This window comes from Bidens hawaiensis, unplaced genomic scaffold (genome assembly GCF_021521415.1).
Source record: "Bidens hawaiensis isolate Kalapana, Puna unplaced genomic scaffold, B.hawaiensis_p1.1 tig00021837_1, whole genome shotgun sequence".
NCBI classification, from domain to species: domain Eukaryota; kingdom Viridiplantae; phylum Streptophyta; class Magnoliopsida; order Asterales; family Asteraceae; genus Bidens; species Bidens hawaiensis.
In genome coordinates, this window is record NW_027493391.1 from 254,258 (window position 1) to 280,000 (window position 25,743).

At 45.5% G+C, this 25,743-nt stretch overlaps 1 pseudogene; it reads left to right on the top strand.

Annotated features, from left to right (window-relative positions):
- The first annotated feature begins 11,066 nt into the window (after positions 1-11,066).
- On the top strand, positions 11,067-25,668 carry LOC143564249 (pollen receptor-like kinase 5 pseudogene; annotated as a pseudogene).
- The last annotated feature ends 75 nt before the right edge of the window (positions 25,669-25,743 follow it).

Here is a 25,743-nt window from a genome sequence, read left to right on the forward strand (position 1 = left end):
AGACTATAACCGTTGGGGAATCGCATGAAATATTTTTTCAAAGAAAATATTTTCAAAAGAAACTATACACACACTTAGGAACACGGGTCACACAGTGTCTAGTGAATAAAGATAAAGAACATTATGTGCTCAGAGTACATGCGCTAAGTTTAATATATTTTCACTCTTTTAAAGCGAGAATGCCTCCAACCAGAGCCAAGGGAATTACCATGACACCCGAGGAACTCGCGGAAATAATCGCGCAGGCGATTGCGACACATGAGGCCAGCAAGGCCGAATCAAGTCAGGGTCGTCAGAATGAGACCCCAGAACCCGATTCAGGAGCCTTGGACAAAGGGTGCTCCTATAAGACATTTATGGCCTGTAGGCCTTGGCCATTCAAGGGTACCGAAGGGGCCATTGGGCTCTACAACTGGATTGACAAGATGGAGACAGTTCTCTCCATTAGCAGATGTAGTGAGAACCAGAAGGTTCTTTACGCGACATGCATGTTCCAAGAAGCAGCTTCGTCTTGGTGGAAACTTCAAGTGAAGACTTTGGGGCGAGAAGTTGCTCTTCACAAGACCTGGGAAGAACTGAAGGAAATGATGATGAGAAAGTTCTGCTCTCGCGCAGAAATCCAGAGTCTGCAGCAGGAATTCTGGAACCACACAATGGTAGGAACGGATATCGACGCCTACAACAACCGGTTCAACGAGCTTTGCCAGTTGGTACCAGACATGGCAAACACGGAGGAAAAGAAGATCGAGAGGTATATCTTTGGGTTACCTCCTGTTGTTAGGGTTCCGCTCAACGCCGCAGCGCCTCCAACCTTTGATGAGGCGGTAGCGCGGGCCATCACCCTTACAAGGGATACGGTCCGTGCGGGTATGTTGACTACGCGCGGAAACGAGCAGCGAACCTCTGACTCCAAGAGGAAATGGAGCTCTCACCACCGAGGGTCCGACTCCAAGCAGCCACCGTTCAAGAAGCAGGAAAGCGCAAGGGTTTACGCGATCCAAGCCGCGGAGCCATCAAGGAAAGGATACAGTGGGCCTTACCCATGGTGCAACAAATGCAAGTTTCACCACGAGGGTGAATGCGCGAGCGTCACGTGCGCCAAATGTAACAGGCCAGGGCACAAGACGGTGAATTGCCGTGCTAAAGAAGCTGGAGCCAGTGACAACTGCTACGCATGCGGAAAGCCAGGGCATTTCAGTCGGGATTGCCCGCAAAGGGGAAACCAAGCTCGCGGGAGAGCTTTTGTGATCGGCGCGGGTGAAGCTAAAGAAGAGCCGAATGTGGTAACCGGTACGTTTTTGCTTAACGGCCATTTTGCATCTGTCTTATTTGATACTGGCGCTGACCTAAGTTTTATATCTGCTGAGTTTAAAAACTCCCTAGGCCTAGCAACCAGTAGGCTAGACACGCCTTATACTATAGAACTAGCCAATGGTAGGCAGTTATGCGCGAACGAAAGAACTGAACAATGTGTAATAGTCATGGGAGGTCACGGGTTCAATATTAACTTGTTGCCAATAGACTTGGGAAGTTTTGACATCGTGGTAGGTATGGATTGGTTAGTCGAGAACCACGCGGAAGTTATTTGCCATGAGAAGCAGGTTCGGGTCCCACTGTTGAACGGAGAAACCTTGGTGATTCAAGGGGAAAGAAGGGGAGTTGCGACGAAACTGATTTCGTGCCTAAAGGCGCGCAAGTGCCTAAGGAAAGGGTGCTACGCCTTCCTGGCGCATGTCGTAGAGAAGAAAGGAGATGAGCGAAGAATTGAAGACTTACCAGTAGTGCGCGAATTCCCAGAAGTTTTTCCTGAAGATTTGCCCGGATTGCCGCAGCCGCGACAAGTCGAATTTCGTATTGATTTAGTCCCAGGAGCTGCGCCAGTAGCTCGAGCGCCTTATCGATTAGCTCCATCTGAGATGCAAGAGCTATCCAATCAGTTACAGGAACTATTGGATAAGGGTTTCATACGCCCAAGCTTTTCACCTTGGGGAGCTCCAGTACTGTTTGTTAAGAAGAAGGATGGTTCCTTCCGGATGTGTATTGACTACAGGGAGCTGAACAAGCTGACAGTCAAGAATCGGTACCCTTTACCGAGGATTGACGACTTATTTGACCAGTTGCAGGGATCCAGTTATTATTCAAAGATAGATCTACGGTCAGGATACCACCAACTTAGGGTCCATGAGGAAGATGTGCCGAAAACAGCCTTCCGAACTAGATACGGCCATTATGAGTTCTTAGTGATGCCTTTCGGGCTAACTAATGCGCCGGCTGTATTCATGGATCTGATGAACCGCGTGTGCAAACCATACTTGGACAAGTTTGTGATTGTGTTTATAGATGATATTCTGATTTACTCTCGGACCAAGGCCGAGCATGAGCAACACCTGAGATTGATTTTGGAATTGTTGAGGAAAGAAAAGTTGTATGCGAAGTTTTCCAAATGTGAGTTTTGGCTTAGAGAAGTTCATTTTCTCGGTCACGTTGTAAACGAGAAAGGAATACACGTTGATCCTTCCAAAGTCAAGGCCCTCGAAAACTGGGAAGCGCCAAAAACCCCAACTGAGGTGAGGCAATTCCTAGGACTAGCTGGCTACTATCGGCGCTTCATTGAGAACTTCTCCAAGATAGCTCTACCACTGACCGCGCTAACTCAGAAAGACAAGAAGTTTGTTTGGGGCGAAAATCAGGAAACAGCATTTCAAATGTTGAAACAGAAGTTATGTAGTGCGCCAATTTTGTCTCTGCCCGAGGGGACGGATGACATCGTCGTTTACTGCGACGCTTCACATCAGGGACTTGGATGTGTCCTTATGCAGCGAGACAAAGTCATAGCGTATGCCTCGCGCCAACTCAAGACCAATGAAAAGAACTACACAACGCATGATCTGGAACTTGGAGCGGTTGTCTTCGCGCTAAAGATTTGGCGCCATTACCTCTATGGTACAAAGTGTATAATTTTTACGGATCACAAGAGCCTTCAACATATATTTGATCAAAAGGATTTAAACATGAGGCAACGAAGATGGGTGGAGTTGTTGAATGATTATGATTGTGAAATTAAGTACCACCCTGGAAAGGCGAATGTGGTGGCAGACGCGCTAAGTAGGAAGGAGCGAATAAAAACGCTGCGAGTCAAGGCTCTAAGGTTGACCATTCACGCAGATCTCTCTACCCGCATCCGAGACGCTCAGCAAGAAGCCTTGAAACCAGAGTTTGTTAAAAACGAATCCCTTGGGGGTATGATTAAGGATTTGGAGCTCAAAGAGAACGACACTCGATATTTTGCTAACCGCATATGGGTCCCTCTCAGGGGAGGATTGCGCGAGCAAGTATTAAACGAAGCTCACAAGACGCGGTATTCCGTACATCCTGGCGCAGACAAGATGTACCAAGATGTTAAAGCGCTGTATTGGTGGCCCAATCTTAAAGGCGCCATCGCGACGTATGTCAGTAAGTGCCTGACGTGTTCAAAAGTAAAGGCTGAATATCAGAAGCCGTCGGGGTTACTTCAGCAGCCAGAAATTCCCATGTGGAAGTGGGAACAAATCTCTATGGACTTCATCACCAAACTGCCAAGGACACCTGGGGGTTATGACACGATCTGGGTTATTGTAGATCGGCTAACTAAGTCAGCGCACTTCCTGCCGATCAAGGAAACCGATAAGATGGAAAAGTTAGCCAGATTGTATATTCGAGAAGTAGTTTCAAAACATGGAGTCCCAGTGTCCATCATTTCTGATAGAGATAGTCGGTTCACATCAAGGTTTTGGAGATCGTTACAAGGAGCTCTAGGTACTCGCCTTGATATGAGTACAGCTTATCATCCTCAAACGGATGGGCAAAGCGAGCGAACAATCCAGACATTGGAAGATATGCTACGCACGTGCGCAATCGATTTCGGAGGTAGCTGGGATACTCATCTCCCATTGGTTGAATTTTCTTACAACAACAGTTATCACACAAGCCTCAAGGCTGCGCCGTTTGAAGCTTTGTATGGGCGCAAGTGTAGATCCCCACTGTGCTGGGCTGAAGTGGGTGACAAGCAAATGACTGGTCCAGAATTGATCCAAGAAACAACAGACAAGATTTTTCAGATACGGGATCGCCTTAAGACAGCGCGCGACAGACAGAAGAGCTACGCAGATGTGCGAAGGAAACCGTTGGAGTTTCAAGTAGGGGATAGAGTACTTTTGAAAGTCTCTCCATGGAAAGGAGTCCCCCGTTTCGGCAAGCGAGGAAAGTTGAATCCACGCTACATTGGACCATTTGAGATCCTGGAAAGGATCGGTCCGGTTGCTTATAAACTCCGTTTACCCGCCGAACTCAGTGTTCATGATACGTTTCATGTGTCCAACCTCAAAAAGTGCTTATCTGACGAAACGTTGATTTTGCCGTTGGAAGAGATTCACATCGACAAACAGCTGCACTTCGTAGAAGAACCTATAGCAGTAACCGATTGGAAAGAACAAAAGTTACGCAGAAGCAGAATCAAGTTAGTAAAGGTTCAATGGAACTCGAGGCGTGGGCCTGAATTCACTTGGGAAAGAGAAGACCAGATGCGCATGAAATACCCACACCTCTTTCAGAGCATGGCTTCTGCCAGCAACGTCTCCTAAATTTCGGGACGAAATTCTCTTAACAGGGGGAGAATGTGACACCCGGTAAATTCCCAATCCCTTAAACCAAGTAATCAACCTAAATATTAGGTAATTATGTTATATGCGCCTTGCGCGAGCGCGCCATATTAGAAACAGCGCGTGCATTTGTTATGTGCGCCCTGCGCGAGCGCGCCATATTAGAAACAGCGCGTGCATTTGTTATGTGCGCCCTGCGCAAGCGCGCCATGTTAGAATCAGCGCGTGCATTTGTTATGTGCGCCCTGCGCGAGCGCGCCATGTTAAGAACCAGCGTGGGCATATGTTATATGCGCCATGCGCGAATGTTTTGGCTTTATGTTTTCATGTACCTTAACGTTATGTTGTCTAATGGGTTGACCATCCCGCATGATGCTAAGGCGGGTGCATCCTAAATCGTTTATGCGCGTGCGGAAGGGAACTAACCTCCCCGCATGGCGGGAACATTGAGAGCTAGTTTGTCTGAAGCTCCAAGATGGAATTGACTTCAACATAACTGATCACTATGTTGAAATACCAAGACCACCTGGAGAATCTACAAATGAAACTCAATGTCCCTAACTGCGAGAAGGTTACGTGCCTACCCGCAGCAAAGAAATGTCCTTCACGCAGAAAGCTATGCGCACAAAGCGATACGCACAAAACACTCAGTCTATTCTCTAGACGTAGGGAGATTACTCCCGCCCGAAAGGAAACAGTAGCGTGTTTCAGAGATTTTCCACTTTTTACTGTACACTGACAAAAGTACCTGAAAAAGCACACTGTAACATGAAAAGTCAACTGTCAGCCACCCCATTCTCACCAACCCCAGACCTGCATGTCCTGACCAAATCAAATCAAAATCTTTTATCCACTACTCCACTTTTAAATAAATAATAATAATTTCCATACTTTATCATCACTACACCTAGATATGAAAAGATTACAATCCCCTAAAGCAAGGGATTGTGTTCCCTTGAGTTTGCCTATAAATATGTAACCTAAATTATCACCCAAGCACACTTCAAACTTCTCTCTTAAGAACTGCAAACTTGCACTAAACATCTCCCAAGCATCCGTTATTTTCAATTCCGTTCCAGTTACTAGACCTTCAATTCAAAGGCCAACACCAAGAAAACCCGAATCTCGATTAACCCCTTAACAAGAACCACAGGTGAGTCTCACAGCCCCTATTCTCGCTGTTTTCACTGTTTTTAAACTGTTTTCGGGGCGAGGGACACGTACTTAAATAATGTTTTATCATGGTATACTTACAAGCTATGCAAGCGATTATGTGTTTAAATTATATTTCATGATGAGCAATGCGAACGGTTATCTAAGGTTTTCGATGTATGTGCGCTAGAACTCGAGTAAGTGATCACTTTACCATTGGAACTCTAAGGGTAGGGACTGCTGGTTTGATCCGCCCACTCGTAGGGGTCGCACCTCTTACACAGACGAGTGCCTAGTATGGTCATGGGGCAGTACTATGGGTTTGAGCCCGCTTGTAGAGGTCGCTCCTCTTACGCAGACGAGCGCCTTGTTTTCCGGCACAACGTCAGCGCGTAACCCGCGGGACGGTATTATTCGCTCGTAGTGGCAGCGCCACTTACACAGACGAGCACGATTTTTCAGAAGTGTCCGCGCGTAACCCGCGGGACAGTATTACTTGTTTCGCTCGTAGTGGCAGCGCCACTTACACAGACGAGCACAGTTCCCAGAAATGTTCGCGCGTAACCCGCGGAACGATTTTATCAGAATATGTTGATAGAACTATGTTTTACCAAGCATGTGTTTTAATGATGCTATCAGAATTATGTTTCAGAATGATTTTTATCAAGATTATGATGCAATACGATTTATCAAGTTACTAAAACTTGTGAACTCACTCAGTTTATACTGATTCAAATGTTTTACGTGTCTTTCAGGATATAACTAAGTAGCGCATGGAGTCACACTTAGAGCACCTCAAGCTGAACATCTAAAACTAGCTTTTTGGAAGATTTTAGTTCTATCCCTTCGATGCGCGTGGTTGTTCCCGCCGCGCAAGGGGGATATGGCGTGGAAATCTTCAACAGTTTTTATACTTGGATGTTTTTATGTAATTTTTAAACAATGTAATGTATTTGTATTAAACATTTCATGCGCAATGAAAATCTTACTTTGATTGTTTGCAATGGCCCGTGCTTAATTATCAATCCCCACTCGCGCGCGCCCGGCTGTTTCCGCCGCTCAGGGCCGGGTGTGACATACCTTGTCAAATGGTATGAGGTATCCATTCACTCACCTATATTCAGACTACACTTAGTCTCTGTACTTCAGTACTTTCTTCATTACGAACGTTACTGATTCTCACGCCGGAGGGTGGTTACAGGAAGACCCCCCCTCTTGTCCTTCCTGTAACGAGACTCATGGTGTTTATTTTGCAGGTTACGGTCACTGACTTTAGGTAGCTTTACTCATATCGTGGTAGTAGTTATCGTATTGTACCCTGTGGACTCATTGGATCCAGGACCCATACCCGGGGAGTGGATCCGTGTTTCTTCAGTAGCGATGGTTGTTTATAAACAGGAAAAAAAAAGTTTTGTGTTTTTTAAACTCTAACCAGGAAAGGCAGTGATGGTTCGTTTAAAAAAGCAAAACATCGTGTCCAAACTCGAACTCGCGACCTAAAGATCCAAACACAGTGTTTTAACCGTTGGAGCGCTGCTTTGGTATGTTCACTTCATATTTATCTATGGATTCACTTTGTGTTTTTCTATATATACTTTATTGAAAATCCGAAACTCGGTGTGTTTCCGTGAATCCAACCCTGTGTAAAACATTGTGTATACATAAGTAGTTGAAGGGTTTCCTACTTTGATAGACAAAACTATGTCCACGTTTAGAATAATATATACATTGAAGATGAGATTTTAACCAAACATTCTTGTTGCATGTGGGTTTAAATAAGGGAAAATTCTCAAAATGGTCTTTTTTAAGAGAGAGAAAGTGGTAACTAGCTCTAAATCCTAACACATTCCTAAAATAGCCCATCAAATTTGGACTGAGAAGACCAGATCTGGAAAAATCTTTAGGCCAATAAAATTCTGACAAGTATCAAAATCTGACGGTTTTTTTTAAATGTTAGGGAACCACTCCATATTTTCCATTAAAATTTCTTCTAAAAGACAGTATTTTCCGACGGTCTTTTAATGTTTTCTAACAGGTCCCCTCAACTTCCAAAAAACATGGGAAATTGTGCCTTCAAATTCAGTCTTTCAAGATTCATTTCGGGTGAATGTGTACCAAGAAGACCATAGATTTATAAATATTGAGGGACCCTTTTTGAACTAAAATTTATTTACCAAATCTTTCTTGCCAGACGGATTATTTAGGTTTCTTATCTAACCCCTACAAATTTTAAAGACATAAAATGTGCCATATAATTTTGTCTTTCAAGACACTTATTTGATAAATTTGAACTAAGGGGATCATATTTTTGAAAAGATTGAGGGACCCGTCCATATTTCTTCACGAAATCTGAATATTAAAAATGTTGTCTTTCCAGACGGTTTATTAAAGACTCTTATATGGACCCTACAAATTTTGAACTCATGGAAAAATGTGTCTTACAAATTTATCGTTCAAGACACGAATCTTTATAATTTGTATGAAGGAGACAAGTATGTAGTATAATCTTACTTGTCCGTCCATATATATCCATCATCTTCCTCAATCCTCAATAATTCATTCACATCTTTTCATCAAAGACTTGAAGCCTTTAAAGACTTGAAGATTTTGACGAAAACGCGTTTTGGGAAGAAGCCTTTGATGATTTTGATGATGGTGATGGCTTCAAGTCTTTGATGAAAAGATGTGAATGAATTATTGAGGATTGAGGAAAATGATAGATAAAATGTGAATGTGGACAAACAAGTAAGATTATACTACATACTCGTCTCCTTCGTACAAATTATAAAGATTCGTGTCTTGAAAGACAAATTTGTAAGGCACATTTTTCGTTGAGTTCAAAATTTGTAAGGTCCAGATAAAAATCTTTAAAAGACCGTCTTGCAAAACAACTTTTTAATATTAAGATTTCATGAAGAAATATGGACGGGTCCCTCAATTTTTACAAAAATATGATCCCCTTAGTTCAAATTTATCAAATAAGTGTTGAAAGACAATTATGTGGCACATTTTTCCATGTCTTTAAAATTTGTAGGGGTTAGATAAGAAACTTAAATAATCCGTCTGGTAAGAAAGCTTTGGAAAATAAATTTTAGTTCAATAATATGGACGGGTCCCTCCATATTTATAAATCTATGGTCTTCTTGGTACAAATTCACCCGAAATGCGTCTTGAAAGACTGAATTTGAAGGCACAATTTCCATGTTTTTTGGAAGTTGAGAGGACCCGTTAGGAAACATTAAAAGACCGTATGAAAAGACTGTTTTTTAAGAACTTTTAATGGAAAATATGAACTGGTCCCCCAACATTTTAAAAAAAACCGTCGGATTTTGACACTCGTAAAAATTTTATTGGCCTAAATATTTTTCCAAATCTCGTCTGCTCAGACCAAATTTGGTGGACTATTTTGAGAATGTATTGGGATTTAGGGTTAGTTACCACTTTCTCTCTCTTAAAAATTGTCATTTTGAGAATTTTCCCTTTAAATAATATATCATAACTTTTCATTATTCGCAAATAACAGACTAAACTAACGATATGGCTGGCGATGGTCTCATCCTTTAACATATATGTTCCCAACTAATCTTGACTAACAGAATCCTAACGTTTAGTTGCAGTGGCTGGAAAAATATTTTGTCCAAAAAACTCACATTTTTTGCTGAAAAGCTCAACATGAACACCACCTACCATTGGAGGATCTTGTAGGGGGGCAACATGGGCCTCAGCCCATCCATCTTTTTCGTTTGGTAGGGTAATTTTTTTTGAAAAAAAAAATTAAAATTATATATACTAAGTTGTGCTCATTCATACTATATGCGTCCGGTTTACAATTGATTGTTTTTAAAATAGGTTCTATTTACACATTAAGCCCAAGCCTAATAATTTTTAACCCAAAAAAATAAGAAACACTATCAATAAACTTGCTTTTCGTCTTTGTTTTTTTTTTGTGCAATAATGGTAGTTTGAATTATTGAATTTAAAGTTGAACGATTGAATTGGTGTTTTAGTTGAAAGTTTAAATATAGAGTTTTTATTGTTTGACCCGACCCGAACCATATTATCAACTGAAACTTAGAAGTAGGAAAAAAGAATTTGGGTCTCGTAAAGTTCGGCTCATCCATAGTAGATGCTCAAGGTCCGCCACTGCTCACCACCACTTGAGCACCACCAACTAGCTACGACAGTGGCTCTAGGGTTTCGACGACCTCAATAACTGAGACTTTTACTAGAGGAGTTCCTAAACATCTTATCTAAGGTTACAAAGAAATTTGGGATGAAAATGTTAATTTTTCTAACGAAAAATGTGATCTTGCCAGCCAAAAACGTTTTTCTGATGATCTGCAACTAACGGCATCAGGATTTTGTTAATCGCGAACCGTTATGAACAAATATATTAAAAGATGGGACTGTCGCCAGTCATGTCATTAGTAGGGACTATTATTTGAGACTGTTTAACTGCAAACTTAATTCTAAATCTGTGTTTAACTTGGTATTTCAAGTTCATAGATTTAAATAATAGTTGTATCTTATCCAAATTATAAAAGAAATCAACAAACAAAAGACGCATCAAAGTTATTTTAGACACATTACAACTTGATTTTGTTGATTTTTTCCTGTCAATATCTTAATGGACCTAACCGATACCAACTAAATTTTTGTCGACTCGCTGCCTCCACGCCCGTGTTTTTGTTTCGTTCTTTAATTTGCTTTAAATACGTTAGCTTGACAAAGTTATTTTAGTGTAGTTTTGGTACCGTAACGAACGTAGTCGATGTCGCAGAGTCGTGTTGACTCGCTGTAGCAACGCTCGTGTTTTACCAAATACAGAAGGTGCCAGGTAAAAACCTAGTTAAATCAAAGGGTGTGTTACTTAGCATGTCTAAACAAAATTAATGTGGAAAAACAAAATGGTGGCAAATTACTCTTGACTACCAGAAACAGAATTGATATTATGTAGGAAAAAGTTCCAGCCTATAATTTCCCTAACTAATTGAAGATCTCATGAAAAACAGGACAAGAAAACTATTCATGGCACCTTCCTTTTCTCTCTATTCTCTAACATGTCTTTCTTTCTCTCTTTTCACCTTTCTTTTTTCATGCCCACACAAACTCATTTCATTTCCAAGTTTTCGGTAAGCCTAACAACAGCCACCATTGCCTTCTACAATAGCCTTTTCAATGGGCGCGCACTTGTATGTGCGCGCACCACTGCTTTCGGCCTCGTCTTCCATGTCGGCCCATTCAGGTCGTTTCCTTGTCCTCCTCGTTATCTCGACCATGCACCATGCCAAAGGTTCGGATTCCGCTACCCTCACTGAATTCAAGGATTCCCTGTCCAACGGCGAGAAGTTAACCTCCTGGATTGCGACGAAGAGCCCATGCAATAACAATACAGCCAATTGGGAAGGCCTTGTTTGCACCAATGGGACTGTCCGAGGCATACAACTCGAGAAGAAGGCGCTTGAAGGTTACATCGACACGAATATTTTATCCAAATTGTCATCATTTATGAGCATAAGCTTCAATAACAACTTCTTCAAGGGTACCTTCCCTGATTTTGGAATGCTCGATGGAATGAAAGAGATATCGTTGGCAAATAACAAGTTTTCTAGTGAGATTCCGGCCAATGCTTTCAAGGGTATGAAATGGCTCGAGAAGCTAGATCTGGCAAATAATGAGCTCATGGGCCAGATCCCTTCGTCATTGACCCGACTGCCGGAACTAAAAGAGTTGATGCTCCAAGGCAATCAATTCGAGGGTGAAATCCCCAAATTTGCTCCAGGTAAATTGAAAGTCGCGGATTTCGCAAACAATCATCTTCGCGGTCATATCCCAGAAGCACTTCAGCATTTTCCTGCAAGCCAATTTTCAGGTGAATAATAGATTTCATATGTTTTATATTTTTATCCTATACAGATTCATTATGATAGAATAAAATGTCCATTGACAATGCTTGTTGTAAAGTCATAATATTAATTCAATGGATATGGATCGTTACACATGTATACATTTGGGCATCAAATTGTCAAATGATGAATAATTTCTATGACCTTTGTCAAAAGTAACATCTCAAAACAAAAGATCTTAGCTTTGTCATGAAACAGGTAATGAACTTTGTGGACCGCCATTGGGTGAATGTCAGAAGAAGGTTACACCCCCGATGATCATCACCATAGCATTGGTAGTGGTAGTCGCGGTTGCAGCATTGATTTTTGCTGTTGCAGTATTATGTTGCCGCCGCGACCAGGATGTTCCAGTAGAAGTTCTAAACAATGGTTCAGTAACAGCTTTCGCAAACCTTAGCATGCAGGAAAAAGGCGGAGCATTCGCTCATAATGGAAATAAGGCGGATGTTTCCTTGAATCTGACTTTCTTGGCGGAAGACGAGGAAAGGTTTGATCTTGCAGATTTGTTGAAGGCATCAGCAGCTGTACTAGGAAGTGGGATGTTTGGAGCCAGTTACAAGACTTTAATCGCAGGCAGGAAAGTAATGGTGGTGAAGAGGTTTAAGCAAATGAATAATGTTGGGAAGGAAGAGTTTTACCAACATATGAAAAGATTAAGCAGGCTGAATGAAGAGGTAGGTCCCAGCAGAGCCCAGTTGGTCCCGCAAGACTCACCTTGAACAGGGACGTCTGCGCAAAGGCCATCTGCTCCCGCAGGACCCACCACGCTCAGAGAACCTTACGCGCAGTACGCAAGCTGTACACGCAGGGAAAGCCTCCCAATGGTGAAGTACCCCGCCTGTTCCCGCAGTTGCGGATACAAGCCATCAGGGAAGGCTACCCGCAGACAGCAGGGCTACACGCACAAGACACTAGCTATTTCAGTAGTCACATGAAGGAATGAGCAAGGCGGGAACAATCCCGCCTAAATGAGCCAGTCCGTATGATTCTGAAAGATCTTTTGTACTATACCTACCAAGGTATGGATAGGACAGACGATCTGACCAGAACAGCCCATGAGCCAATCACAGGGTGACAGCTCACCGACAACAGTACGAGGAGGAGCACCCTCTAGTACTGTTTGTCACTATTAGCCGCTGCCTACTCACCAACCCTTACTGTGGGGCGTGCGCAGCCTACAGTTGGTGGAATAGTGTTACTGTTGGCAGTAACCTACTCACCAACCAGCATGGCCTGCGTATAATCCACAGTAGGTGGGACGTGCATAATCTACAGTTGGTGGAATAGTGCAGCCGACTTTGTTACTGTTGGCCGTAACCTATCCACCAACCAGTATGGCCTGCGCATAGTCCACTGTTGGTAGAACAGGAATACTATTCAGCCGGCTGTACCTTCTAGGAAACCTACCTTCGGCTATAAATACTCCAACATCTTGGAATGGTAAGATCATTTGCTATCCTGTTATCTAGCAATCTCTTAATATACACTTATATTCAGAGCAATCTAGTCTGATTCTCACGCCGGAGGGTGGTCACAAGGAGGAACCCCCCCCCCTTCTCAGTGACGAGCTTACGGTGTTTGTTTTTCAGGTCCCCTGAAGAACAACCGTCTCTGTTGGACCTCATTCTCGTGGGAAACATTACTTAACCCCCAGATTATCTATAATCTGCACCGGGTCACTTAGTGTTTCTTCATTGGCGCCATCCGTGCATAAAAGCTAGAACTAATTTAGTTTTTTCAAATTTTCTAAAGAAATGGTTAACGTTACTCAGGTCCAAAGGCCAGTAACCGACCAAGAAACCCCGGTAACAACCCCAGCAACTGGGGGGAACACCGGCGGTTATACAATCCTTACGAACACTACCCCGACTACCCAAGCCGGGGCAAGTGCAGTAAATATTCCACTGGGGTTCACCGATACCCAGCTGGAAAAACGAACGAGGGTCCCTCGCCAAACACTAGATCAAGTGAGGGCGTGGGCCGAAGCACGTCAGAAAGAGTTCCAAGCTGAATTGGACGAACGCTTGCGTTCAGTTCAACAGGCTGACGAATTCGGCAGTACTCGCCAACACCTCATTATGAACAGCGAGGGCGAGTACTCAGACGACGAGAGAGAGGAGTCCGATACCGACGCAAACCCTCGCCATAATGCGAAAGGGAAGCGCAAGGAAACGGACTCCCAGCCAAAAAGGAATTTTGGGGAAGCCTTTAAACCAACAAATGCGGAGAGAAACCCGCGTGACTTCTCCAAAACTTTTAGACCAACTGCTACGAATGCAGGAAAGTCAAAATTTGCAAGGGATATTGCGGAAGCAATCGCCCCGAGAAGTGCCAAACAAATGTCCAACATTGGCACTTATGATGGTCTATCCGACCCAGACGACCATTTGAACAGGTTCATTGCGGGGGCTACAGTCAGTAACTGGACGGAACCCACGTGGTGTTACATGTTCCAGATGACTCTGGTCGGAGCAGCCAGGGCATGGTTCGATCGTTTACCGGTCCACCACATATATGACTGGGCGGACTTTCAGAACAAGTTCAGCCAGCACTTCAGCCAGCAGAGGAAGTATACTGAAGAGCAGTGGACGATCCTCAACTGCGTTAGAGAGGAGGATGAATCTTTACTAGACTTCATCACCCGCTTCAACTCCAAGAAGCTGAGTCTGGGCAACATAAGTGAAGATCTTGTTCGCGCCGCTTTCATCCAGGGCGCCGAGTACCCAGAGCTTATCCGCACATTGACGGGTAAGGACGGCATGCCATCCACATGGGATGCCATCATGACGGCAGCCAAGCGCTTTGCCGAGACGGAGAAGCAGCTGGGAAGAGATCTTCCCCAGAGTACACACCTCTACACGCAGAGGACAAGGGAGAACAACGTTAGGATCGCTCGGCAGAACAAAAAGAGGCGGCTAGGTATTTGGCAGTCAAGGGTAAACTTTGACACCTCATCCAGCTCTCGCCCTCTTGTTGGCGGAAGGGACAACACACACCCTTCAAACCGAAAACACCGGTGGACGCCACTCACCAAGAGCGTCACGGAGATATTTGCCACGGAAAAATTGCCATGGCCAAAAGCCCCATTGATCCGGCAGAAACCTAATGCGGATCAAAGCAAATCCTGTGATTTCCACGGGACAAAGGGTCATGGTACTGAAGAGTGCACATCCCTGAAGGATATTGTTGAGACATTTGTCAAGGATGGAAGACTTGCACATCTCGTGGCATCAATCAAGAAGGGAGGAAGGAATGACAACCGGTACAGAGGTAACGGACGAAAGCCCGTCGACATCAGCATCAACATGGTTCATGGCAAGGTCAGAGGAAGAAAGAGACGAGTGACAGAACCATGCGCGTGGAAGGAAGCTTAGGTGCGCTTCCCGCGAGTGCCAGGAGGCCCCAGCAAAGAAGGCCCCATCGTCATCAAAAGCCAGCTGGGGCATTACATCACTTCCCGCACTCTTGCTGACAACGGCGCTTCGTCGACAGTGATGTACAGGCAGTTCTTTGACAAGCTGGATGATGAAGACAAAGAACGCTTGGAAACGGTCTACGCTTCAATGGAAGGGTTTGACGGCAGTACAGAAACCCCCCTGGGTATCCTATCTTTCCCCGTTACTCTTACCGATGGGAATCATTCACGCACAGAAGACGTGGATTTTGTCGTGATGAGAAAGCCACACCACACGTATGACATCCTATTCGGAAGAGACGGGATGGCAAGATTCAACGCCGTGGTATCTTGAGTCCACGGCATGATGGGATGGCCAACAGCTGAGGGTGTAGCGATAATCACTGGCATTCCCCAGGTATGCATCGCATCTGTCTCATCTAAACCCAAACCGAAAATGGCTAAACCAACCATCACCGAACCGGAAAAATGGGCCTTCAATGGTAAATACCCCGACCAGGCCGTTACCATTGGACCAACAATCGTTGATCCCACCCGCACCTTACTCAAACGCTTACTGCAGAAAAACGCTGACATCTTTGCGTGGGCACCAGCTGACATGACTGGTGTACCCCGAAGTAAGGCGGAGCATAAGCTCAAGTGCGATCCGGCTGTTACGCCAGTCGTACAAAAGCGCAGAGTAATAGGGCCTGAACAAACTAACGCGTGTAGAACCCAAGTCAAGGAACTCCTTGACGCAGGCATCGTACGCGTTAGTAGATATCAAACATGGGTTGCAAATCCCGTAATGGTACCGAAGAATGACAAACAATGGCGCATGTGCATAGATTTCAAAGATTTGAACAAAGCATGCCCCAAAGATTGTTATCCGTTACCAGAAATTGATCTTAAGGTGGATTCGTTGGCACCATTTCGCCTTAAATGCTTCTTGGATGCGTATAAGGGGTACCATCAAATCCACATGGCCGTAGATGACCAGGACAAAACCGCATTTCGGACGCCCGATGGTACATTTTGTTATAAAATGATGCCATTCGGACTTAAGAATGCAGGGTCCACGTACCAACGACTGATGGACAAAGAGTTTCATGCCCAAATCGGGAGAAACTTGGAAGTCTATATGGATGATTTGGTCATCAAAAGCCCCGAGCCAGAAGCGATGTTGAAAGACATTGAAGAAACTTTCAACACGCTCAGAAAGATAAACATGAAGCTCAACCCGAGCAAGTGTTCATTTGGGATGGAAGAAGGGAAGTTCTTGGGAGTCATTGTTACTAAAGATGGCTTCAGAGCGAACCCTGAAAAGGTCGAAGCCATTGTTAAAATGGAATCACCTACCACCATCAAACAGGCTCAGACACTGAATGGACGACTAGTCGCACTTAATCGCTTTTTGGCAAACCATGCGAATAAGTCGTTTCCTTTCGTGTCAACATTGAGAAACTGCTTAAAGAAAACGCACTTCCGCTGGACACCAGAAGCGGAAGCAGCTTTTCAGGAGATTCGGTCACGCCTGATCGAACTCCCAACACTTACAGCACCACAAGCGGGAGAGGAGTTAATCCTATACCTTTCCGCAACAGATAGAGCAACCGGGGCAGTCCTGCTAGTAGAACGAAAAGGCATCCAGATGCCAATCTATTATGTTAGCCGTGTACTAACAGACGTAGAAACCCGGTACTCTACCCTCGAAAAATTAGTCTTAGCACTTATACACGCTTCACGCAGGTTAAGACGATATTTCCAGGGCCACCCAATCACCATTCTCACCAACTTCAAACTCTCAAACGTTCTAGGCAAACCCGAATTATCGGGACGTCTAGCCAAATGGGCAATTGAATTGGGAGAATATGCAATTAAGTACAAGCCAAGACCAGCCATAAAAGGCCAGGTCCTGGCCGATTTTATTGCAGAAGTCCCCGCTTCGCGGGAGAAAGAGTGCCAGGAGGAGGCTCAACCCTCCCCAGCACAGGACATCAATGATGTCTGGCGACTCTACACTGATGGAGCAGCCAGTAACGAGGGTTCAGGCGCAGGGTTAAAATTAACCAACCCAGCAGGCCAAGAATATACTTACGCTATTCGGTTGGATTTTCCAAGTACGAATAACGAAGCCGAATATGAAGCATTCTTGGCCGGATTGAGAATTGCGCGTAAGATGGGAGTGAAAAACTTGGAAGCCCACGTGGATTCCATGCTGGTGGCCAACCAAATAAATGGGACGTACACGGCTGTGAACGACACAATGGCCCTGTACCTCGCCCAGGCAAAAACCCTTATGCGTGATTTTAATGATTGTAAAGTCATACACGTCAAGCGCAGCGAAAACAAATCTGCGGATGCGTTAAGCAAGCTTGCATCACTAGCCTTCACCCACTTGGGAAAAGACATCCGCATTGAACTCCTCGAAGCACCATCAGTCCCGCACAAGGAAATTTGTGTCATCCAAACCGGTACAGAAACGTGGATGACACCAATAATAAATTACCTTGCAGCAGGAACACTACCAGAGTCAAAAACACAGGCAAGAAAACTACGCTGTAAAGCACTGAATTATCAACTAATCGATGACGTCCTTTACAGACGTAACTTTCTTGGCCCACTCTTAAGATGCGTGGACAACCAAGATGCTGACTACCTCTTAAGGGAAGTACACGAAGGCATCTGTGGAGTTCACGCAGGTCCCCACGCTGTTGTGGCTAAGCTAAACAATGCGGGATACTTTTGGCCGGGGATGCATATGGATGCACTGGCATACACCAGAAAATGCAGGTCTTGCCAGCTTTACGCACCCAACACGCATCGCCCGAAGAATGAACTTGTTCCAGTCACTTCTTCGTGGCCATTTCAGAAGTGGGCCATCGATGTGACAGGCCCATTTCCCACAGCAGCAGGAAATGTTCAGTTCCTAGTGGTAGCCATCGACTACTTCACCAAGTGGATAGAAGCAAAACCTTTAGCCCAAAAAACCGCAAAACATATCAAAAAATTTATTTGGGAATTTATTATTTGTCGTTTTGGACTTCCACAGAATTTGGTGAGCGATAACGGCACCAACTTTGCTGAAAAAAAGCTACAGCAGTGGCTGAAAGAACTTCAAATCACCCACACCTTTACCTCAGTGGCACACCCGCAAGGTAATGGTGAGGTGGAAAGAGCAAACAAGAGCATCATCGATGGCATAAAGAAAAGACTCTTGGAACACAGATCCGGCTGGGTGGACAAGCTTCCGCACGTCCTTTGGGCAAACAGAACGCTGAAAAAGGCCAGTACGGGGGAAACCCCGTTCAGTCTCACTTATGGCACTGAAGCCATGGTCCCGGTCGAAATTGGTTTACCCTCACCAAGGGTCTTGATCCAGCCAGAGGACAATGATGCGGAAAGACGGTTAGACCTTATGCTAACCGAGGAACGCAGAGACTTAGCCGCAGTGCGTGAAGAGAATTACAAACGACAAATGCAAAAGTACTACAACACGCGGGTAAAACTCTGCAACTTCAATGAAGGAGACTACATACTGCGTAACAACGAGGCTTCGAACCAAGAACGCCCAGGAAAGCTGGCCCCGGTCTGGGAAGGGCCATACGTTATCAAACAAGTTCTGGGAAAGGGCGCATACCGGCTCGAAAGGCTCGATGGCACTCCCATCCCAAGAACATGGAATGGAGCTCAATTACGCAAATGTTATATGTAGATCAATTCCAAACTTGTAAAGAAAAGGCCTAAGAGCCACTTCTAATGGAAATGATTCTCCTTTCACAATGTGTTGATAGCCTTACCTTTAACTTATGAACTTCCCATGTGCCGGTATTCACCGCATCAATGTGGGAAGAAGTAAGTAGTTGCGTGTGGAAGGCGGTAAAACCCGCATAAACACAACGCTAAAAATGTTAAAAAGTTCTAAGGAAAACCTACACGCAGGTCAGATATAAGTGAAGTTTAGCCATCCTTGTAAGTGCAAGTGACGGTCTTACCCGCACAATCACGAGCAAGGAAGCAAAACTTCAACCTATCATCTACCACGTTCAAAGGTTAACTTATTCTGAACACTTAGAAAATTTCAAAGGAAAAGATGAGGTAAACTTCCATGCAGGTTAAATGTAAGTTTAGCCATCCTACTAAGTGCAAGTGACGGTCCTATCCGCACAATCATGAAAGAGGAAGCAAAATAAACTTATAATTTACCACGTCAAAAAGTTAACTTATCTAAGTACTAAAGAAATTGCTAAGTTTAAACATGCGTAAAATAAACAAGGAAAAGGACAAACACATTCTTCATTTCATCGAAACTCGAATATTACAAACATTGCTGGGTGTATACCCGCATACAAAAGAAATACTAAAGCAAATATCTACGCTAGTGGTGGAAAGGGATCTTCTGGATCATGCTTCAGGACCACTTCCACTTGGACCCGCACCATCAGCAGAGTGTGGCGGTTCAAGAAAAGCTCTAAGGACAGCAAGCCCATCATCAGCAGCAGCGACTTCGTTCACCTTCTCCACCACCGGATGCGGGAAGGCGGCATACTGATTCACTGCTTGGTCGTAAGCAGTTTCAGTGTCCACATCAAACAAAGGGAAGTTGGAAGGCGGGATGCCTTTCTCAACGAACCCTAGACCAAGCAGGAAGCCGGCCTTTTCCCCATCCTCATGAGAAGCGTTGAGGGCTGCGCTCATAGCATCGTCATAAGACGTCTCTGAAAAGACCCGATGCACAACCTACAAAGAAAATGTACAAGTGTAAGAAACTTCTGTCACAAAGGAAAGCGTAAAGACAAAGCTAAAATACCTGAGACAACGCTTCTCGAAGAAGCCATTCCTGGGCAACCAGAGCTTCTTGAAGGGCGGCTTGAGCTTGGGTGCAGGAGCGTTCGGCTTCGCTCTTATTAAGATTGGCAAGAAGCACATCCTTTGCAGCGGCCTCTTCAACGCCCTTAAGCTTCCACTCTGTGTGCGCAAGCACGCCCCTCTGGTCCAGGATCTCTTGAAGCTTCTTCGCGTCCTCCATAGCCAAGGCATCATGAGCCTGTTGAAGAGCCTCTAATTTGGCTTTAAGTTCTTCATTTTCCAGGCGGAGAGGCTCAGCAACAGCTTCAGCCTTGGTAGCCCTCTCGGTCGCGTTCCTCGCAGTCTCCTTAGCTAGCCGAAGCTGTTCGTTAACAGCTTGGGCAGCCTTGGAGCGGGCCTCGAGTCGCGCTTGAACCTCAACCTCGAGGGCCTTGAAGGCCTTCTCCTTCTCCGCAGCCGCTGCGGAGAGTTTTTGGTTCTCCTCCCGGATAGCCCGCACCTGAGCTACTTCTTTAGCGCGAGCTGCTTTTAACTTGTCGTTTTCACGACAAAGCAGCTCGACGCGCGGCTGCATCCGGGCGAGGAGAACCCGAAGCTCATTGCTTAGCCTACCCTCCTGGTAGCTAGCCATGGCTTCCCCCAACGCACCACTGGGAGCAGCGTGACGAGCCCATTCCACGCACTCCACAGGGGTACGAAGGGTTGTTCCTCGGCGAATGTTCCATCTTGGAACATACACTTCATTGGAATCCGACACTGCAAAAGAAACAAAGTAGTTAGGAAAAGATGATAAAAAATGTATAAAGGCCAAAAGAACCCTACGCACCTGTAGGGTCGATCACAGGCCGATAGCCACCGAACCCATCACCTGAACCTAAGGGAAATCCATCCAAAAGGTCAGGCAGATGGGAAGGTAACAAAGATTGGCGAGAAGCCCCGCGCGTACCTGAAGGTTCGGCCGTCGAGGCCGATGGCGGAGGCGGCACGGTTTCCGCCGCAGTAGATGGCGGAGGCATGGTATCCGCCGCGGTCGCCGCCGTGGAGTCAGCAGCAACAGTAACCGCCGGCTCCGTGAAGGATGCTGTAAAAATCGCACTCACGGCCGGCGGTGACGTCATCTCGGCTGGCATCTCGGCTGGAACAGTCGGCTCAAAGGAATGAGCAACTGGACCAGCGGAAGCAGGCGCAGGCGCCTGGGTCGACGCCTCAGGTAGGCTGACCAAGCCTACCGTCATCGGCGGGGAGGTACTCTTCTGTGCTCCACCCTGGAATGCGTCAACATCCACGCCTGCGTAAAGAAGAAAAGTGTTAGAAATATTAAGCTATGAAGATAAAAGCTGAAGTTGTACTTACGGGTTTTCTTGAGCCTGAACGTACGGACGGGCGGGGACGAGCCCGATGGAGCCGGTCTCTTGATGCCGGTCACCGTCGTCGTCGTTGGTTCTCCGGAGGTAACAGTCGTAGCCTCCGGAGCAGTGGTCTTCTCACCACCGGGGTTCCCCGCTACCTCTTCACTATCTGACTCGGTGTCAGATAGAAGCACCGGATCGGCTGTGGAGGCCACCTTCTCCTTCCCTTTCCCGCCGGCAGCCTTCTTCTTCCGCACCAACGGAGGACCATCTGCGGATTCCTCAGAAGAAGACAGGATGTCAGGAATCCCAGCAGCGGGTACAGCATTAAGGGATTGAGGATAGAATATCGCCTTACCTGGCCGCCGGTGGCTCAGGATCTCGTGGCCCAGCGGATAGACCTCCACAAACTGATCCGCCGTTTGTTCCAGGATGGGCAACTCGCCCTCGTCCAGAGCACGAGTACCCATCCGCGCGGGACCGTCAGCTTCCCGCGGGTACAGGAGCGACTCCAAATCGTTCCCCTCTAAAAAAAAAAACAAAAAAAAAAAAAAAAACAAACAGTTAGAAGACAAACTCGTATCAGCAAGAAGGACAAGACATACCATAAGGAATAGAGTTCAAACCGTATTCGAGAAGGATGGGAACCTGAGACGCCTCCTTCCACACCCGGCTCATCCCCAACATCACCATCCCGGACTCCGCAAACCGGTAAACCGGAGATTGGACCCGGGATATCTTCGAAAACCATTCCGCCTCTTGGTAGTTGGTGGCGTGAAGGCTCGGAATTGCTTGGCCATTTTTAAACTTCATGGCAAGGGGGATGGCGCGGGCAGAAATGTAGAAAAACTCCCGTTTCCACGCGCGAAGACTGCGCTCTGTCGCGCAAATCTTCAAACCCTTGATACGGGTTGTCAGGGTATACCACCCCTGGATGCACCTCCAAGTGTAGAAGGTCATCAGGCGGTCAACATGGGGCTCGATGCCCAAAATCCGGCACACCCACTCGAAGTGGCGAATCTTGGCGATCGCCATGGGGTGCAACTCGGTCAGATGAACACCGTGCCTCTCAAGGACACGGTAAACAAACTTTGTCAATGGGAACCTAAGATTCCCATAGACAAAGAATGCTGCATAAACCCCGATCTTGCCTCTGGGGGCATCGTACACGGTCTGATGGGGTTCAGGAAACTCAGGCTATAGAGGATCGAGCATGAACTTCCTAACAACATACCGGTACTGATCGCCGGGCAGAGCACACTGGCACTCGATAGCAGTACTCCTGTCATCAGTTGTAGACTCGAGATCATGTGAAGACATCTTGCAGAAAGAAGAAAGCGATTTCGGGAAAATGCTTGCCTGAAGAGGGGAGTATTTGCCGGAAATCGCTAAGAAGAAGAAGAGAAGAGGTGAAGGTGTGAATTACAAAGGACCCTCTCCCCCTTTATATACTAATCGCAATTAATGCGGTGAATTTAATGCGGATGAGAGAGAAATCGAGGGTGCAATGAAACTAAGCTGGCAACAGCTGTCAAAAGGACGGGTGCCAGAAATTTCGCGGCCACGCGCCTGAAAAATCGCGCCCACGCGCCTGAAAAAGCGTCTGGAATGACCATGTTCTGTCACGTCACCATAACTTCCTGCACGTCCTGACACAGTCAGAAGAAACCGTCGCACGACGTTTCAGAGGTTTGGACTGTTCTTATCTTTCCACCAACCCTTCGAATTTCAAAAAATTCAAAAAGATTCAAAAAAGTAAGCGGGAAAATACCCCTTACCTTGGCAGACAAGTAACCATAAGCCGGGTGCGGGTACAGCGTTAAGGCAAAACCCTTCGCATACCTAGCACCCGCAGGGAATTGAAGCCAAGAATAACTTGGCAAACAAGTAACCATAAGCCGGGTGCGGGTACAGTGTTAAGGCAAAATCCTTCACATACCTAGCACCCACAGGGAATTGAAGCCAAGAATACCTTGGCAACCAAGTAACTATAAGACAGGTGCGGGTACAGTGTTAAGGCAAAACCCTTCACATACCTAGCACCCGCAGGGAATGGACCCCAGTACCTTGGAAGTAAAGTAACCGTAAGACAGGTGCGGGTACAGTGTTAAGGCAAAACCCTTCACATACCTAGCGCCCCGCAGAGAATTGAAACCAAGAAGGATCTTCTGGGCAATGCTTGCGGATAGAGGAATAACATCCCCGCATAACGGGAACGTCGAGAATTATATTGTTTGAAACTCCGTGATGGAATTGGTGGTCTTAGCATAATTGATCACTATGTTGAAAACCACCAGAACCCCATGGAGAATATATACAAGTAAGACTCAACGCTCCTGACTTGCGAGAAGGTTACATACCTACCCGCATCATACCCAAAGATCAAGCAAAAAAATCGGGAATTTTTGCAGGTGACATTAGGAAACCCGCGGGAAGAATCCCCACGGAGAACCTTAAAACTAAAAAACCCCTTTTCAAAACCCCTTGCTTAAAGTCCAAAATTTCACCTCACTTTATTAAACATTCATGAGAAGAACATTGGACTGGGGGGACTTGAAGAGGTAGGTCCCAGCAGAGCCCAGTTGGTCCCGCAAGACTCACCTTGAACAGGGACGTCTGCGCAAAGGCCATCTGCTCCCGCAGGACCCACCACGCTCAGAGAACCTTACGCGCAGTACGCAAGCTGTACAGGCAGGGAAAGCCTCCCAATGGTGAAGTACCCCGCCTGTTCCCGCAGTTGCGGATACAAGCCATCAGGGAAGGCTACCCGCAGACAGCAGGGCTACACGCACAAGACACTAGCTACTTCAGTAGTCACATGAAGGAATGAGCAAGGCGGGAACAATCCCGCCTAAATGAGCCAGTCCGTATGATTCTGAAAGATCTTTTGTACTATACCTACCAAGGTATGGATAGGACAGACGATCTGACCAGAACAGCCCATGAGCCAATCACAGGGTGACAGCTCACCGACAACAGTACGAGGAGGAGCACCCTCTAGTACTGTTTGTCACTATTAGCCGCTGCCTACTCACCAACCCTTACTGTGGGGCGTGCGCAGCCTACAGTTGGTGGAATAGTGTTACTGTTGGCAGTAACCTACTCACCAACCAGCATGGCCTGCGTATAATCCACAGTAGGTGGGACGTGCATAATCTACAGTTGGTGGAATAGTGCAGCCGACTTTGTTACTGTTGGCCGTAACCTATCCACCAACCAGTATGGCCTGCGCATAGTCCACTGTTGGTAGAACAGAAATACTATTCAGCCGGCTGTACCTTCTAGGAAACCTACCTTCGGCTATAAATACTCCAACATCTTGGAATGGTAAGATCATCTGCTATCCTGTTATCTAGCAATCTCTTAATATACACTTATATTCAGAGCAATCTAGTCTGATTCTCACGCCGGAGGGTGGTCACAAGGAGGAACCCCCCCCCTTCTCAGTGACGAGCTTACGGTGTTTGTTTTGCAGGTCCCCTGAAGAACAACCGTCTCTGTTGGACCTCATTCTCGTGGGAAACATTACTTAACCCCCAGATTATCTATAATCTGCACCGGGTCACTTAGTGTTTCTTCACTGAAGCATCCAAATATACTACCAATTGTGGCTTTCTACTACAGAAAAGATGAGAAGCTTTTGGTTTCGAATTATGTGGACAACATTAGCTTAGCCTTCCATCTCCATCGTATGTTTTCTCTCATTCGCTTATAATAGCATCTCCCCAACTCCTTGTTACTACCAAAATTACGCTTTAGCAAGAAACATAACAAGCAAAAATATCCTTAGTGACACAAGAAAGTGGCAGCCACTAAGGTGTGGTGGTAAAGACTTAACGTGACACAAAAAGATTTTGAAATTGGTTTTTTGACAACCTTTTTGACTTAAGAAGGGCGCGCCAAAAATCAGACCTATTTTTCGTAAAATCAAATAATTGAACAACTATCTTCATTGTATAACGCTACGAATACAAATTTGCAAATCACTTAGTGGTGGTTTTAGATTTTGGTGGCCAATAACACTTAGAATACAAAGATTAAAGAAGTGAAACCAATTACCATATTCTCAGGGCATGTATGAGATTGAGTATGAAAACAACTTATTGACTTATTGGCTTTTTCAAAAAACCATTTTAAAAAGCCAGAATTTGTCTTTTAGAAAACAGCTTTTTAACCTTATTAAAAACTAAAATAAAACGGACCTTTGTGTTTTCAAACTCAATTCCAAACATGCCCTCAGTCCTAAGAAAGATATGGGGCCCTCTATGTCATGAAGCCTAAAGCAAGAACCTTTTTCTTAAGAATAAAACTAAGTAACACATGTACCTATTATACAAAACCCCATGTTCATAACTTTATTGTGGTGATCCCAGGTAACCGATGTGATGAAATTGGACGCCCAGACTGGCCTACGCGATTGAAGATAGTAAAAGGAGTAGTGAGAGGGCTTCAAGATCTTTACAATAAACTACCAAGCCAAATTGTGCCTCATGGTC